General features: G+C 37.6%; 1 protein-coding gene across 5 annotated transcripts in view; it reads left to right on the forward strand.

Annotated features, from left to right (window-relative positions):
- Nucleotides 1-15,542, forward strand: part of TSC22D1 (TSC22 domain family, member 1) — a 93,868-nt gene that overhangs the window by 34,749 nt on the left and 43,577 nt on the right. The window contains exons 3-4 of one of the 5 annotated variants that reach the window (XR_775384.1): nucleotides 3,414-3,673; nucleotides 4,646-5,874. The exons of 3 other annotated variants lie outside the window; for them this stretch is intronic. The gene's annotated coding sequence lies outside the window, so the exon portion shown is untranslated. Of the gene's footprint in view, nucleotides 1-3,413; nucleotides 3,674-4,645; nucleotides 5,875-15,542 lie in introns of those variants that run through there. One more of the 5 variants, XR_775387.1, reaches the window with a different exon arrangement.

The raw sequence follows: 15,542 nt of genomic DNA on the forward strand, positions 1-15,542 counted from the left end.
GTTTTCCTCCCAGAATATCTATCAACAGCCAGGTCGCTATGGAAGGACGTTGCAGAGATTCCTTTCTTTGCCCAAAGGAGATAAGAACATTGATTACAGGATTCCTTACCATCTTCTGTATGCTCACAAACAGAACTACCAGTGCCTTTCCTGACTTCATCTATATCTGAAGATCATCAACATATGTTGTTCTTGTGTCATCACGGCCATAATTTCTTCCTGCTCCAACTAGAAGGATCCCATCACAGCCTGCACTTGAGGTAAATCAGCAAACTCTATGGTACAGTGACTGAGAAGAGCTGTTGTTAAGCCAGCTTAAGGAGCTGAACATACATCTTGCGGATCTCAGTAGCGTGAATAATTTCTGATGACTGATCTGAGGCAACAAAAAAACCTCTCCCAAAATTCCCATAAGAGGGATTCAGGTACTTTGGATGGTCTATTCTAGACCTCTTTTCCATTCTTTTAAATCTTTCGAAGAACAAAGGAGCATTTATTAGCATTTCTCATCTCAAAATGCAGAAAGATGTTGTTTCAACATCATATGCCTGAAATACATATCTGCATATAGGAAATAATCAGGCTAGTATTTTTGATAGCTAGAACACAAAAATTACCAGCCTTGTGTATTCTTTAGAATTCAAGACAAGTCTGTTCAAGGGAAGAAAGATGTATGAAAGGATAAAAATCAGAAGTAAAGGGTTCTCCCTTTCTTGGAAAAGGAGAGGTACTGTGACCTTGGTGTAAGGAAAGGCATTTAAAAACAAGTTATTCCTAACAGCATGTTTCAGATTGATCTTCCAGAAACTGTTTTGTTGTTCAGCTATTTCCATGAGGGAAAACAGCAATGGACAAAGTCCTCATAAATGCTTTTTTTTTTCTTCTTAAATTTTACATTGGATCTTTGTGTCTTCTACTGAACTGCTACATGAAGAGACTAAGACCAAGTAATCCTCTCTTCTACACTCCTGAAACTTCAATAGGTGATTTCATACTGTGCAGTATATTGAAGGTGTTCTGGAGTCTTTTTCCAGTGAGTAGGATCTTTCCCTGGTGAAAGAGGATTTCTCAAAGACAGCCTTGTCTTGATATTACAGGCCCTAGGCAGATTCCTGTTTGAAAGGAACCTGCAATAAGCTGGGTCATGCTTCTTCATCTGGGTTGATTTGCTCTGATACGTTCTATTGCTTAAGAGCTGGAAAAGAATATTGACTTCAGAAGTGTTAGTAGTGTTTGTAGCCTTCAACACATCACCTAAAATTAAGCCTATAATGCTCTATGAGGCATTGTAGTTATAAATTCTAAGTAACAAGTATTAGCAACATGAAAAGTTCCTGAGATTCAAGGTATTGCAAGTTATCTGGTAAAAAAGAACCTTCCACTCGCAGGAGAATCTTAAGAAGAAATGTGCTTTTAATTATGCTGTCCTTTTATGATAGTTTCTTAGCCAGCAAGTACAGAGCAGTAAAAATGTGCATTGAATACGTTCTGTTTATTATGTTTTATCTTTTTATTTTTGTCTTGTATCCTCTATCTTACTGGAAGAGGAGAGTGTAAACGTCAGCCTGGAGACATCTGTTGGCCAAGTACCTATGTGTTTGTGTTGGTCAGTTATTCTTTCCAAACAGAAAGACCGTCTTTCACAAAAAAAAGCATGTGGGATGAAAAGACTGAACCTGAGTCTCTAAATAATCAAAAAGGCAGTATTGTGTCAAATTGTAAAGGTATAGGAACACATCTCAGTCTCGTGTTGTTGAAAAGTCATGAAATTCCACCAAAAGGCAATCCTATTATTTCTATGATATAGTCTTGCTATTTAGAGTAAATCTCTTAGATTGAGATACCGTCACCATATTCAATATCCTCAGAGGAACCAGGAAGCAGAGTATCTTTCTGCATGCCCAAGCAGTTTCTCTGGAAGAAGATTGCTGATTTTTCTGTTTTAATTACTGTAGGATATTGGGTTCTGTCCTTGACAGCTTTATCTGTCACCTTTTAAAAGAAAATAAAAAGGAAATTTTCCTGTCTGCTACTCTAACTGCAAAAATTAAAGATGCCTTTTTAAAAATATATTATTGCTCTGGTTTTAATGACAAAACCTAGCTTTTTTCCAACTTCTCCTTGTATTATTTGGAGCACAATCAAGGAAAGTTTCTTTGAGTAGGGGAAAGCTTATAATTGAAGGACACATGAGATACCTAACCATATAAAGCTATTTTGTTTAGGTGTGTGCTCTAAAGGAGAGAATGAAGAAACCACCAAAATTGCCCCCAAATTAATTAAGTGAAATTGCATCAGACATAATGACTAGCCTACCTCCTTGCTTAACTATTGGATAATACTCTACCTGTTGTCTTGAGAGCAATGAAGAGCACTGCAAGTAAAATGATAGTGCCGCATCTGAGGCAAGCAGCACAACGGCTACCCGACTTGCAAATACCAGACACTGTTGCTGTTGTGCAAAAGGTATTGCAATGGATAATAACCAGTAAATGCATACATGAGAGGCTATGCATATAATTGTGTTTTAAGTCCAGTGACTTATAGTTCTGTTTTGTTGCATGTTAGCTCCATGCTACTGATAAAATTGCACAGGAGTCTTACCAGCTCTCAGGCTTTGTGAAGAAGAAAAACTCTCTTATGCATTATATTATTGTTGTTCAAGTAATGACAGTTAACTCCTAAGACATCTAGGTTTTCAGGAAAAAAGGAATATTCTAGAAATCCAGAAACCTGATCCAGGAACTTGGGTAGGTTCTTAGCTTCCACAGCAATCATAATGTGCCTAGGTTAAGTCAGAGGTTGTCACAAGAGCATTAAACTGCTGTCAGTGTTTGATCGATCTGATTTTGCAAATAGAGTAGAAGACTTGAGATTGGAGTGAGGCCTTTACAGAGAAGTTGGGGGTGGGGTTAGGAAGTCGGTGGTGAGGGAAACATTCAGGTAAGTATGATCGTTTCTTCTTAAAGAGATTATGGGGAGACGTTCACTGCATTGCAATAGATGCCATTTTTAATTCACTTCAGAGAAAGTGAACAGAGGAGAGATTGGAATTTTTTCCAAGAAATGAGCACTTAAATTTTATTATTTTTTTTTCTCCCCACCTACATCTACTTGTAACAAACTGAGAGAACTTTCTGGACAAAACATCTTATGATTGATCTCATCTATTGGTAGATGTCTTAAAAGTCTTGAAAGTTCATGGCTCAACACTTTGTTTTTTTGTTTTTGGGTTTTTGGTTTTTTGGTTTTTTTTTGGCATCAGAGCATGAAAAAACTGCATGTCTAGTACTCATCTCTTGTCATCCTCCCCTATTGCAGTGACTATGTGTATGTCTCTGTGTGGCAGAAAATGAGGGAATGCAGATCATTATTCAAGAAGTTACCAACTAGCACTTTTCCTTCCCCTCCAGTCTTTCTGCCTCCCTATCCTGGAAGTATGGAGTCCCTGCCTCAGCCTACGGCTTCATTCTTTTTCCAGCTGCCCACAAAAGTAAAGAACCAGTGTGAGAGTTTGAAGAAAGAACCCGCTCAGAGGACTGAGTCTCAAGCAAAAGCTCCAGGTTGCAGACTCAGAAAGAAACTTCCTTTGGGGAAGGATCTGCTTCCAGGATTTGCTCGTCTCTTTTTCCTTGGGCAAAGAGAGTTCTTGAAGCAAACAACAGGGTTGCAGGTAGGTAGGGCCCCTTTGAACTGCCATCCGCTCAGGTGTGAAGGATGGACTTTATGCTGTTTCTCTATGCTTTTTTTTGTTGATGTTGTCTTCCACTTCTCCAGGCTGAGAGAGGGAAATAGTGTGAGCAGTTAAAGAAAAAATGTGGGGGAGAGAGAGAGGAGAAAAAAATGTCCTGGGCACTTGGAAAGAATGTTTTTTATGCCTCTGTGTAAGCTTCCTGTCCATGGGTCATATTTGTACTTCAGTTCTTTGAAGTACTAACGACATTCTTCGTCTGACCCTTTTTAGACAGGAAACTAAGTCAAGAGCAGAAACTGGTGGATGGGGCCAAGGTAAGGCCAGTGATTGTATATGGCCCATAGCCACACAATGTTCATCTCCTCCCTGTCTCTTTACACCAGTGCTAGGTTTGAATGAGCAATAAGGTGGAAAATGCCAAATGGGTTTGAAATCCGACTTGATTCCCAGCACTGAAAAAGTTCCCCAGTTCTAAACGTGTAAATACGTTCTTCCTTCAGAGGAGCCTGTGGCTGCTGGGTTTGTTAAGTCCTGTTTCTTTGTCCATGTGAAGGAAATAGACTGGAACACCCCGATTAAGGGGATGTGCTACTAACCCACACGATCGGCAATCCCTCAGGCGCAGAGAAGGGGAATCAGTAGAATCAGCTCAGGTAAATTCTGCCTTTCTCGCTTCACGCTGTGCAGAGCAACAGCTGCTTCCTTGCAAACATCGGTCAGACCTTTCTTTCTCCAGCTATGTCATTGCTGGCACAGGAAGTTTATTCTAAATTTCCTTTTGATTTTTAGCAAAAGGAATCACTTGAAAACTGGCAATGAAATTCTAAGGAGATTTTACCAGTTCCTCTTTCATGCTGAGTTGAAGTCATTTGGAACTATGTTACGTGCATTATTACTTTGGTGCATCTTGTGACTCTTCTCTCCCTCTTCATTCCCTCCAAATTGCTTCAGGACACCTTCTAACCTTTATACTGCATCACAAGCCTTCAGCAGAAGATCTTGAGAGCCATTTATGTTGCTGGAAGATGACTGGGTTTGGATCTTGGCCTTCCTTAAGCAGGATCTCCTGACAAAAATGGGATTGGGAAAGAAATGACTACTTTTTCCATCACACAGAGCCACCCTAGAAATGGAGGCCTAGGCAGAAAATTACTTCTAACGCATCATTCTTTAGGAAATTTGTTTGGCCTCCCATGGTCCTTTTGTTACAGTGTCATGAAGATGTCTTTTATAAAACCTAAACCTGGCATCTTCCTATCTGAAGATCAAGTCAATAAATCCAAGTTTAAGAGTTCACAGGTCTAATGTGATCGGATCTTGTGGTCCCCCGCATAGGAGATGCCATGTGAATCTGTGAAACAGGGTTCTGCTGTGGTTCAGACTGTTATATTTGTAAAGCCTTTTCTACTACAGTCCATTTAAATGATGGGAAATAATAAAGCTTCTTGTGAAAATGGTATTTAATTAGGCTTCTACCTCTCCAAGTTTACTTAAATAAATTCGAGCCAAAAATGTCACAATGGCAATATGGGAAGTACTGCATCTTTTGAGGTTTCCTATGGTTTCGTGTCGAGAAAAGGTAGGTTGGAAGTGTTGAGAGCTATGAAAGTGGAAAAACTTAGGTGTGTTTTTTTTTTTTCTTTGAGAGTGGAAAGTTATTTGTTAGAAAGCAGAAAGCTTTTAATTGTTTTCCCCCTAAGGGATTCTATAGTCAAACTTAATTAAATGTCTTGCGAGATCTCAAATAAAAACCTTATGTTTGGCAGTAGTGAACAACACACACGCATGCCCGTGTGCTTTTGTTCTTTTCGCTATAGGAAATTAGTTTTGAAGAATAGGACTTACTTTTAACATTCAGATTAGGGAAGGGGAAAGCTTTGTTCTGAAGCTGAGTGTGAGAAGGGGTGGCAGGAGGGTGAACTGGACCCTCTGGCAGTAGGTAAAGAGCACTTTTATTTTCCTGTTTTCTGCTTCTGGCAGTTGGAGTAAACTAGTCAGATGCTTGTGCTTGGATCCAATTAATTTCTTAAATCAGTTACCACAAAACATTGTTTTTTAACTAATGCCTAGATCTTTCATTAAATTCACCAGCGTATTTAAATTGAACGGTCTTAACGTAGCCCTGAGGCTAGTGCTTCATGGCGGTTGTGACTTCTTACTATGCTGGAATGCATTGCAGTCTTAGTACATTCTAAAAATAATTGTTCAGATGGTGCTGTTTAAGTACATACTTATGTAGTGAGCCATTTTCACTGGACTTTCTGAAATTTGGCTCTCTGTTGGATGACTTTTTAATATCCTTTTTTTGCTGTGAATTTTAAACTTCTTTGCCTTGCTGCTTCTGTGGTTATCAAGTAAAATGCTAGATTTATAACCTGGTATTTTTAGAAAACTGATAGTCAGATGCATGTGTTAAACTATGCAACCTCAGTAACACTTGTGAACTTTGAAGTTTAAAGAGAAATCAGTTTAACTCTAATGTATCAAATTCAATACTTTTTTTTTTTTAATATGTGGAAATAGGTATGTGATGACCTTAAAATTGAGAAGTTGTTATAGGTATGGACATGAATTGTGTGCTGAACAGGAGTAATCTAGAAGTTATAAGCTGAAGATCTGCGAGTCTTAGAAATAAATACTAACATCTGTGGCTGGAGATCTGTACCAGCAGTGCTTTGAGTTGAAAATACCTGTTTTTCTAACTTCTGGTCTATTTAAGGTTTGATATCTTTTGTGCCTTCCTTAATAGGTATACTTGCCTCAGCCACAGTTTTTGGTTATTTTGTTCTGTAGTATAACATAAATTTAAGACCATCACATACTTATGAACACAAAATACTTATAGTAAAATAACAGGGGCACTGAGAACTGCTGCTAATGTTATTGTCTCAGTTGCTAAAATGACTTTACTCCCTCCCAGTCCAATTAGGGGAAAAATAAACCCCAAACCAAAAAACCTGTTGCTATTCTACAGTCAGTATTTTGATACTTCTTGTCTATCAGTGTTGTGTTAGCATATTACTATCATGCTCTGAGTTTTGCAGCTGGAATCCTGGGTTCTTGATACACCTTTAGAGCAATAACTCCTGCCTTTGTGTTATTAAATAATAAAGATGTCTAAAACCATTTTCTTGTTTATATTGTACTTAAAATAATTGTATGAGTATCGAGTGACTCTTCTGACTCCAGAATTCCAGGAAACATGGAAAAACACTGTACGATTTTAGAGGTTTTTAATCCCCAGTACTAACAGAATTTTACAAAATAGATGTGTAGTGTTCCTATTTTTCCTCTTTCTATTCCCTTTAAGATTCCTTGAGCATCTGAGCTACCTAACTCATTTCATGTAATCCTTTACATCTTCTTGACCAGATGCCAGCTCCTCCTAATTGTTTCATAGCCAGTTGGTAAAATCCTGGCTGTTGACAGTTCCTTTTTTCCTATCCCAGAAGAGCTATCTTGTTTAACCTGAAAGATTAGCTTTCTTCTTTCCACCTTCTGTCCACCCTCTGTGCCTTATGTTGCAACTCTTTCTCTGTTATGGGATGCTTTGAGAGTGAAGAACTACTCTTTAAAGATGAGGAAATTTGGGGGGAAGTCTTGCTAATGTTGCTACTTCAACCAGAGCTAAACCTGTCACGTGTGAGAGATGCTTTGTCAGTTTAGAGTAGTTTAAAGAAGGGAGATGTATCAAAAAATGTGTTCCTTTTGTAAACCAGAAAATGATGTTAATTTTATAAAGGAGAAAACGAGCATAGGTTCTGGCGTGTTTATATTCCCTTGCTTTACAGTGAGGGAGATGGGTAACAACACATCAGCTGTTTCCTATGAACTTCTGAAAGCCAGACTGGTTCCATCAGCAGTGGTGTGCTGTAAGTTGGATTTCATTTCTCCAGTCCTGTTTGCAGGGCACTGGGATTTGAGCAGGTAGCAGTGATAAAAATCCTTTTTCAGCTCTTGTTTTTAGTTGAGGAAAGTGGGTTGATACCTTGGTTTGCCAGACCTCTGTTACTGATCCTTTAAAGAATAAATGTGATTTAGGGGTTAGTTTAGGAAAGTGTTTTTAATTGAAAACTGGAAAAAGGCATTCTCTGAAAGCAATGGTAACAAACAGTCGAACCATTCCAGTTTTGTTTCTTGCATGGACTTTATGAAGAATTGGTGGCTGCACAGCTCCTAAGCCAGGTCCCTAAGTTGATATCGGCAACATGAGGTGAGTTGGTGGGTTGTTTCAGGAATTGTTGTGTTGTGCTACTTAAGCCGGGTTGTCTAAATGACATGGAAGGCATGATGAATTAACTATTTAAAAAGTAGTTTTGAAGACCATATTAAATTTGTGCTTCTTTTACTGATGACAGTGATGCTTCCCTAATCGCTTGCTAATATTTTTTGAAGAATATAAAATTACTGTTCTGATAAACATTGTTTCATTTCCTTGATCCACTCACACATGGGTGGCTTTCCTTTTCTCTCCCTGATAGAAACTGATGTTTCTTTCTTTTTCTATGTACCGATCAAGTGGAGGTCAGGAAAATGTGTGGGGTTTAGGCTTCTGTTACAGAACAGTAAGTGAAGAAATCTATCTTGCACAAATGGGTATCACTTGTATGGGGGCAAAATAGTTTTATCCTGATGGACGGTTGTGAGATATTGCACAAACAATTAGAGACATATGGCTTGGGGTGGTTTTCTTCTTAGTAACTGCTTCAACAATTTCAACCTTACCAGTATCTGACCCACTCTTGCCAAATTCAGGTAAAGATACCATCTCTAATTCTGAAGTAAATAGCATTTGAACAAATAACAAAACTTTTATGATTATAAATATAGTTCCTGCGATCGTAATTGAATTTTGAAGATTGAAGTGCGATTTAGATAGATTTCCCCCAAATTTAGCTTTGTGCTGAGTTGAACTGAGGCTTATTCACCAGGTGGAATTGCCTCATTTAGAGCCCACATTAAAATAGCAATAATATTAATGCAGAAAGATTACCAGCAAATGTAAACTGCTATTGAGGAAAGGTACTCTTTAGAAATTAATATCACTTTAAGTAATCTTTAGAATTATTGGCATGGCATATATGGAAATTTACTGTTTCTCTTTCTGGTTTTAGCTTTTCTGGTGAAAAATTTAAAGACTTGTCAATGCTTTAGAGAAGCTGTAGGTTAAATGGTAGATAAGTATATTTTTGTAGTTTTAATACTAGTAAAAATATGATGGAATTTTCTGTGGCTTATGCACTTTTTTCTATATGTTACCTTGATTAAAATTGGTTTAACTGGTTAGGTAGCATGAGCTTGTAAATGTTTTGCTTCTTGTTGGTAGGAAACCTTTGTTAAAAACAGGAGATAAAATACACTGTTCTGTACTCTGCATGGGGCTACAGGAAGAATCGAAAGACTGTTTGGACATGTGATTTTGCAGAAATTGCTGACAAATAACAGATTCTTACCAGTTTTTCCAAAGCTTGGTTCCCTATGGCTAGGAGAAGGCTTAAGGCATAAAATCAGGAAATCTCAGCTCCTTAAGGAAGAAGTTTAATTCTGTTCTCATTTGTTATGTTGTCCCACAGTTGTATATCCTGGCATTTACTGGCGAGAGACGATATTGTGGAAGGCAAGGAATTACTGTTTAATGGGGAGTGTAAGTGAAGTAACATGTGAATGTGAAACATGTATCTCTGAGAAACAGTGGAAATTACCTTGAACACATACACACCATGACTTGGGAAAGCATCCTTATCCGTTCCAGTGTTTCCAGGGAATTTTCACACACGGGCTGCTGGCTAATGTTTAGAACTCTTCAGAACAGTAAAATTTGGAATACCTTTTAAAATGTCCTCCTGATCTCTGGTAGTACTTTGCATTAGATGAGAAAGCATGAAAAATTAATTTGCAAAATCTTTGAGTAAGTGTATAAACAACGGAGAGATGAAATCAGATTGCAGCTTGTAAAAGTAAATGAAGAACAGCTGACTTCAGCACAGTTGCTGTGTACAATGGGATGTTCCTGAGTGACTTCAGGACTACAGAGAAATTGAGGCTGAGACAGTTGCTGGAACAGTGCAGGGATTGGAATAACAAGCAGCCAGCTAATGTAGAAACTCTCCCTTAATAGGCAGTAGACTTGACAGAAAATCACTTGGCAGCAGCTAAGCTTTCCCCCCCCCCTACAAGCAATGACACCAGTAAAGTCTGGACTCCTATAGATTTGTAGCTTGTGTGGTTAGGTTCTCTGGTGTCTAATAAAGTATAAGCGCCAGTTTGAAGCTTTATTATGCCTTGGGCACTGGTTATGTTTATCACCCAATGGTGCCTAAAACAGTTGAATTAATGCTGCAGCTTTTTTAAAGAGGGAAGTAAGGACAAGTTAGAAGGGCTTCTGGACTTCTCCATTTATTTTTATGTTACTTTTTAAGAGCTTGTGTATCTTTGGAAGCTATAACCCTCTATTAGATCTGGTTGAGATTAGAAATAGGTTAAAAAATTGATAGGGATGTGAGAATAGGGACATTCACAGAAAGAACTTATATTAGTTCCTTTCCTAATAAATTAAGAGTAGTAGTAAAAATGAATATGCTGTAACAAACTTTTTAGCTTTTCATGCGTCAACCTCTTTTTACCTCTGTAGTATCCTAGAACACAACTAATATTTTTCATACATTGCTTGATTGATATCTGAACTTTTTAAAACATTATTTACAAACCATCTGAGGAAATTATTTTCCTTCAGTATTTTAGGGAACAATAATGCTTTATTCTATTACATACTGTGCTGAGGAGTGTTCCAAGAAGTGATTTCTGTATTGACATATTTATTCCCTTTTATACTTGTGTGCCTGATATCTTTTAAGTATCTGTTCCCTTGTATTAATGCTAAATTTTATTGACTTTTTTTGTTTAAGCTATTCTTCCCTATACTTGCATCTGCTTTGGAGACTTTTCCCATCTATCCCTGTTGAAAGGGTACACTAGTCAGGTCTCTGTAATACTTCCTTTTTAACTAGCTCAGAACTGTTTTTTTTAATGAAGCAGTTTTGCAAATGAGAAAGATGGACAGCAATACTACATTTGTTCAGAGAGTAAATGCTTAAGAAAAATCAAGGAAACTTCTGTCCCCATATCAGTCCTCACATTCTCCAAAAATACATATTACTTGGAAGACCTGCATGTGTCTCCACCACTAGCAGTAAAACCAGTGCTTCCAGTGTGGCAGTACTTCAGCTGCAGGGCATTTTGCTTGTCTCTCCAGGTAATCTTAACACCCAAATTCCTGCTTGTAGTTGCACTTAAGTTCTTGTTTCAGATTAATTTTCTGCCTTCTTCAAAGGCTTTTTAAAATTGTAATCTTGGTGGCAATATAAAATGATACAAAGGCCTATGCTCCTTGCCCATTCCTTATGATTTTGCAAGTCAAACCTTTTTCTAAGGGCTTTAATGCCATGGATGCAATAAATCTAGGATCTTCACTTGCCTTTATGCTTAAGCAGAGAATGGTTTATATTGCCACATTTTGTCACCCTGAACTACCATCTGTTTTGTGTCCCTCTTGCAGTGCCTACTGTTTCAAAATCTGGCTTACTCTGCAATTCAGTGTACTTTATGACATAAAGTCTGCTTTTTGCCTTTACATAAATAAGGAGGTATATGTAAGTAGTTACGACTTGACTAGTGGTTTGTATTTGTTTCTTTGCACAGAGTGCGGAATTATAGATTGGAGATACTTGAGAACCAGATTGTGTAAGGCCTTGGTTCGGTGAATAGTCTGACCAGTTTGATTAGCATGTGATATTCACTTATTCTTGGGACATTCCTTGGAACATTTTTTTTATGTGGACTGCACTGGAGTAAATCACTTAGTAACTGGCTTTCTGAAAGGCAGGTATTGTTGTTGCCTGAAGGAACTTTTTTCTGCTCTAGCTAAAAGCAAATACAATAAAACTGCCAGAGTCCCATATTCCCCCCCCCCCCCCTTCTTTGCTCCTGTGTTTCCTTTTTAATTTCTGGCACAATGAAGAAGAGATTGTATTTACTTAGCAAACTCCCCCCACCCATCAGAGAATCCTTGCAGTTTAGATAAACCTGGAAAATTCATTGCTTTCAATATGATCCATAACCTAATGTATGAAATATATTAATCTTGATTAAAAAAAAAAAAGCCTTGACCTGTATCAAAATACAGGAATTTACCTTTTAACCTAGAATTATAGTGTCTGTAATATGCTATGAATGCTGTTTCTATCTCCCACCTCAAATCTAATCTTCAGTTTAGTCTGTATACAATAATTCAGGATGTCATTTTTTTCCCCTTTTTCTCTCAATGCCAAGGAGACTTTGCCTATTAAATGAGCCATGAATTGTATTTCAGTACAAACACTAATTCATTTGGTTTATAAGGAAAGGGTTTTTATCTACACCCCAAAGGAGCTTGAATTTCCTCGCTTGCACCCAAAATTGAAAATTGTTCCCTCAAAATTCGACTTAAGCACAGGCTGTCATACAAGGTTTTTTTAAAGACAAAAATCCCACTGTTGGGAGTTTCCAGACCTATAGTATGAAGTACAATATAATGTATGATACAATGTTTCTTTTTCTTTTTAACATGACACAAAAATAATTATCTTCAAAGACTGGGGATTCTACTCTGATTTCCCACCCCCCCAGCTTGAGGTTTTTTAAAAAGGAGTAGTTTGTACTTGAATGGTGTGAGGCTTTGCTAGTGAAGACCTACTTTTAGTAAGCCCTCTGCCCTTGTTGCCTAGTTCCTGTCTTATTTAGCACACTGACCTTATTTTTTTGACTGGGTTTGTAGTATTGTCTTCATGTAAAGGTAGTGGAAAGATTTTTTTTTTTAATTTTATTTTTTTAGTTTATATGTTTATATGGTTTTTTTCTCTATGGTGCTGTTAGTGACGGCTTCAGCTGCGAGTTTGTGTTAGCCTTTTGCTAAATTAAAGCATTCTTACAGGTAAGGGAACTAAATATCTATTTTAGTGTTTTATATAACATTTTATGCTCTTGTATACAGAAGAAATCAAAGTAGTATCTTTCCAACCCATGAATATTATCTGTATGGGGGTGTGCATATATGTACACAAATATGTATATATGAGGTTGCAAAGGGATCTGTAGTTGAATAACACTATTTTGTGTATTTTTTACACTGAGGAGGAGTTTTGGAGATGGTATATTGTGTGACATTTATACTGAAGCATGAAAGGAAAGTGGTAAATTAAATTCTGATGTCTTAAACTTATTTAAAGAGCTGCTTCATAGCACTAGACGTTCATACTGACCTTTAAAATGAAAGCTAAACCCAAAATAAGCTCAAACTTAAAGCAACTACTGTGATTGCCTGCAGAAAGCAGACTAAGATAACGAGTTCTGCGAGGAGGCTATTCCTCTGGTTATAAGGAGGATACAGTTTTTACTTTTTAAAGTGAGGACATTTGGTGAGAGAGGATATTGTTTTCTACAGCTTCAAAACCATTAGTCTTGATATCTTTTTAAGTGCTTGGTAAGTTAAAAGCATGAATTTATATTCAGTCCAAGCTCTTACAGTCTGTAAGAGTATGTTGGAGTATCAGGTATATTTTTCTGTGCAAGTGAGATTATATGTCTATATCTATATAAATAGATATATAGATATGTCTGTATAATTCTATAGATGTTTATAGCGTGTTGGTGCAGAATATCACTTTTGTAAACAGCTTTAGGAACCCAGAGCTTCAGTTTCTTCCTTTTGACTTTAAAGTCCATCAAACCCAGCATTTAATCATTAAATAGGTAAGGGCTTTAAAATAACTTTTCCCCAGCCTTTCAAAACAGTATTATTGTACTACATTTATCTAGTTATCGATGATTCTGCACTAATGAGTAATTGAATGTTTTTGTCCCCACAAGGAGCGGTGATCAGTCACTGCAGTGGTGGTGCTCCTCTGTCACTAGATAGGGCTGTAGGAAGCTTTTTTTTTTTGCCATCTGTTACTCCTGTGTGCTGCTTTTTTGACTTGACCTGAATGCTCTTGCCCTGTAAGGGCAGTGAGGTTTAAAAGCTGAGCACAGGCTGATTAACAAGGCATTAAGTCAGTTAATTCTTTCATTTTTAAATAAAGTATTAACATGGTTTTGTTGGTCACTGATTTGCATTTTAAGTAAAAGAAATGGCTTATGTAAGCAGTATGGATTTTTAAACCATGTGTGGTGTTTGGTGGTTTTACTTCTCAATCTTAAATTGTGAAGTTCAAAGTAGTAAGTTGCTGAATCTGCTTGCTCATGGTAGCTATTGCAGTGATGAACAACAGATGTGTTACTAACTTGTTTAAAGATGAAGGTTGTAAATGAATCTGAAGAGTGCAAGCCTGGTTTGGAACAAGTATTTGTAAATATGTGTTTTGTTTGTTTTTTTTTTTTTAGAAGGGATTTCCTTGTGTTACAAAACAACACTAGATTTACTTATCGAGAGGTGGCTTTGCCACTCCTATGGCTTAGTACCTGAGTGCTAGCTCAGTGAAACTTGGAATAAAGTGGGCTAGGGCTTGAGGAAGGTGGGAATCATGTCCTCTAGAAATGGTAATGAAATAACATGACCTGCAACTTAACTTTTCAGTACTTTCTAAACTTCAGATATGGTGGACCTGAGTATTTCTCAGTCACAACCATAGCAATATAGAAGATCAAGACCAAAGGTCCCACTGGAGGGAAAAAAATTATTCAAATCTTTAGCTTTAGAAGTGGACTTGAATGCTGAAGTGGCTCTACTGCTTTTGTGATGTATTTACAAGAGCATCAGCTCAAGATTTCTATTTTGAGGAGATGCTTTTGAGTCCTGAGGCCATCTATAAAAAGATTTTTTCATAAAAAGATCTTTCATTCATCTAAGAACTCAAGAGGATTCATTAATACCACTTTCATTTCCCGTTTGTAGGGAAGCCATAAGAATTCTGTATGGCATTAGGAGAGGACCTGTTAACTGCAGTGCAGCCTCCCTGAGAGGTGGCTACTGAATTTTCATAGAGACATTGTGGTCCTTATGGATAGACAAGGTACTATATAACACTGTTACCAACTCATGGTATCTTACCTTTTAGGAGTCTTTGTCTCGATTTATGCTCTGTGAGCTGATGTGCCCTTGCAGGGCATGTTGGTATTTCTGGTAGAAATAATTGCTTGTTGTATTTGTCTTAGACATTATGGTGTACCTTCTGACTCTAAACACATGCTTATTTGATATCACTGTTGCTTGGAAAGATGACAGTGCATACACAGGGCAGTGCTTCTTCCCCAAATGCTGCGTTAAGCAGTCCTGCTAGTGCTGTTAAGAGGGTCTGTTCTAACATCTCACCTAGAGATCTGGGGGCTCTCCTCCTCTCTTCCTGGGGTATAACAACAGCTTTAGGGTTATACTAAACCTAATTGTTATAGCATGTCAGAATAGATGGTGTAGTTTGGGGCATGTGTAGAGAGAAGTGGGCTTCTAGGAGAGACTATTCCTGGGAACTCCTAATGACTGTGTAGGACTTGGTACAGTAAACACAAGTACTGCAGGTTTATCTTGGCACCCCCTCCAGCTGTGTATCTTTTGTTTGAAAGGCCATTATTTATGTTCCTGGAGGCCAGAATAAGATAGAGAAGTTTATTGCTTGCAGATGGTGCTTCACATGCAGAAATACGTGCTTTCTGCTTGTGCAGATACATGACTTAACATCTTACACAGCTTGGTTGCAAGGTTTTAATTGTGCTAACACAAATCTGAGGCTGGAGTTCTTGTTTTCTACCAATCCTTTTTCTAGAGTTTATTTTGATGTTATGTAGACCAAATAAAATTCTTCTTAGATTAGTTGTTACA

This window comes from Haliaeetus leucocephalus, unplaced genomic scaffold (genome assembly GCF_000737465.1).
Source record: "Haliaeetus leucocephalus isolate CR32 unplaced genomic scaffold, Haliaeetus_leucocephalus-4.0 Scaffold897, whole genome shotgun sequence".
Lineage (NCBI taxonomy): Eukaryota > Metazoa > Chordata > Aves > Accipitriformes > Accipitridae > Haliaeetus > Haliaeetus leucocephalus.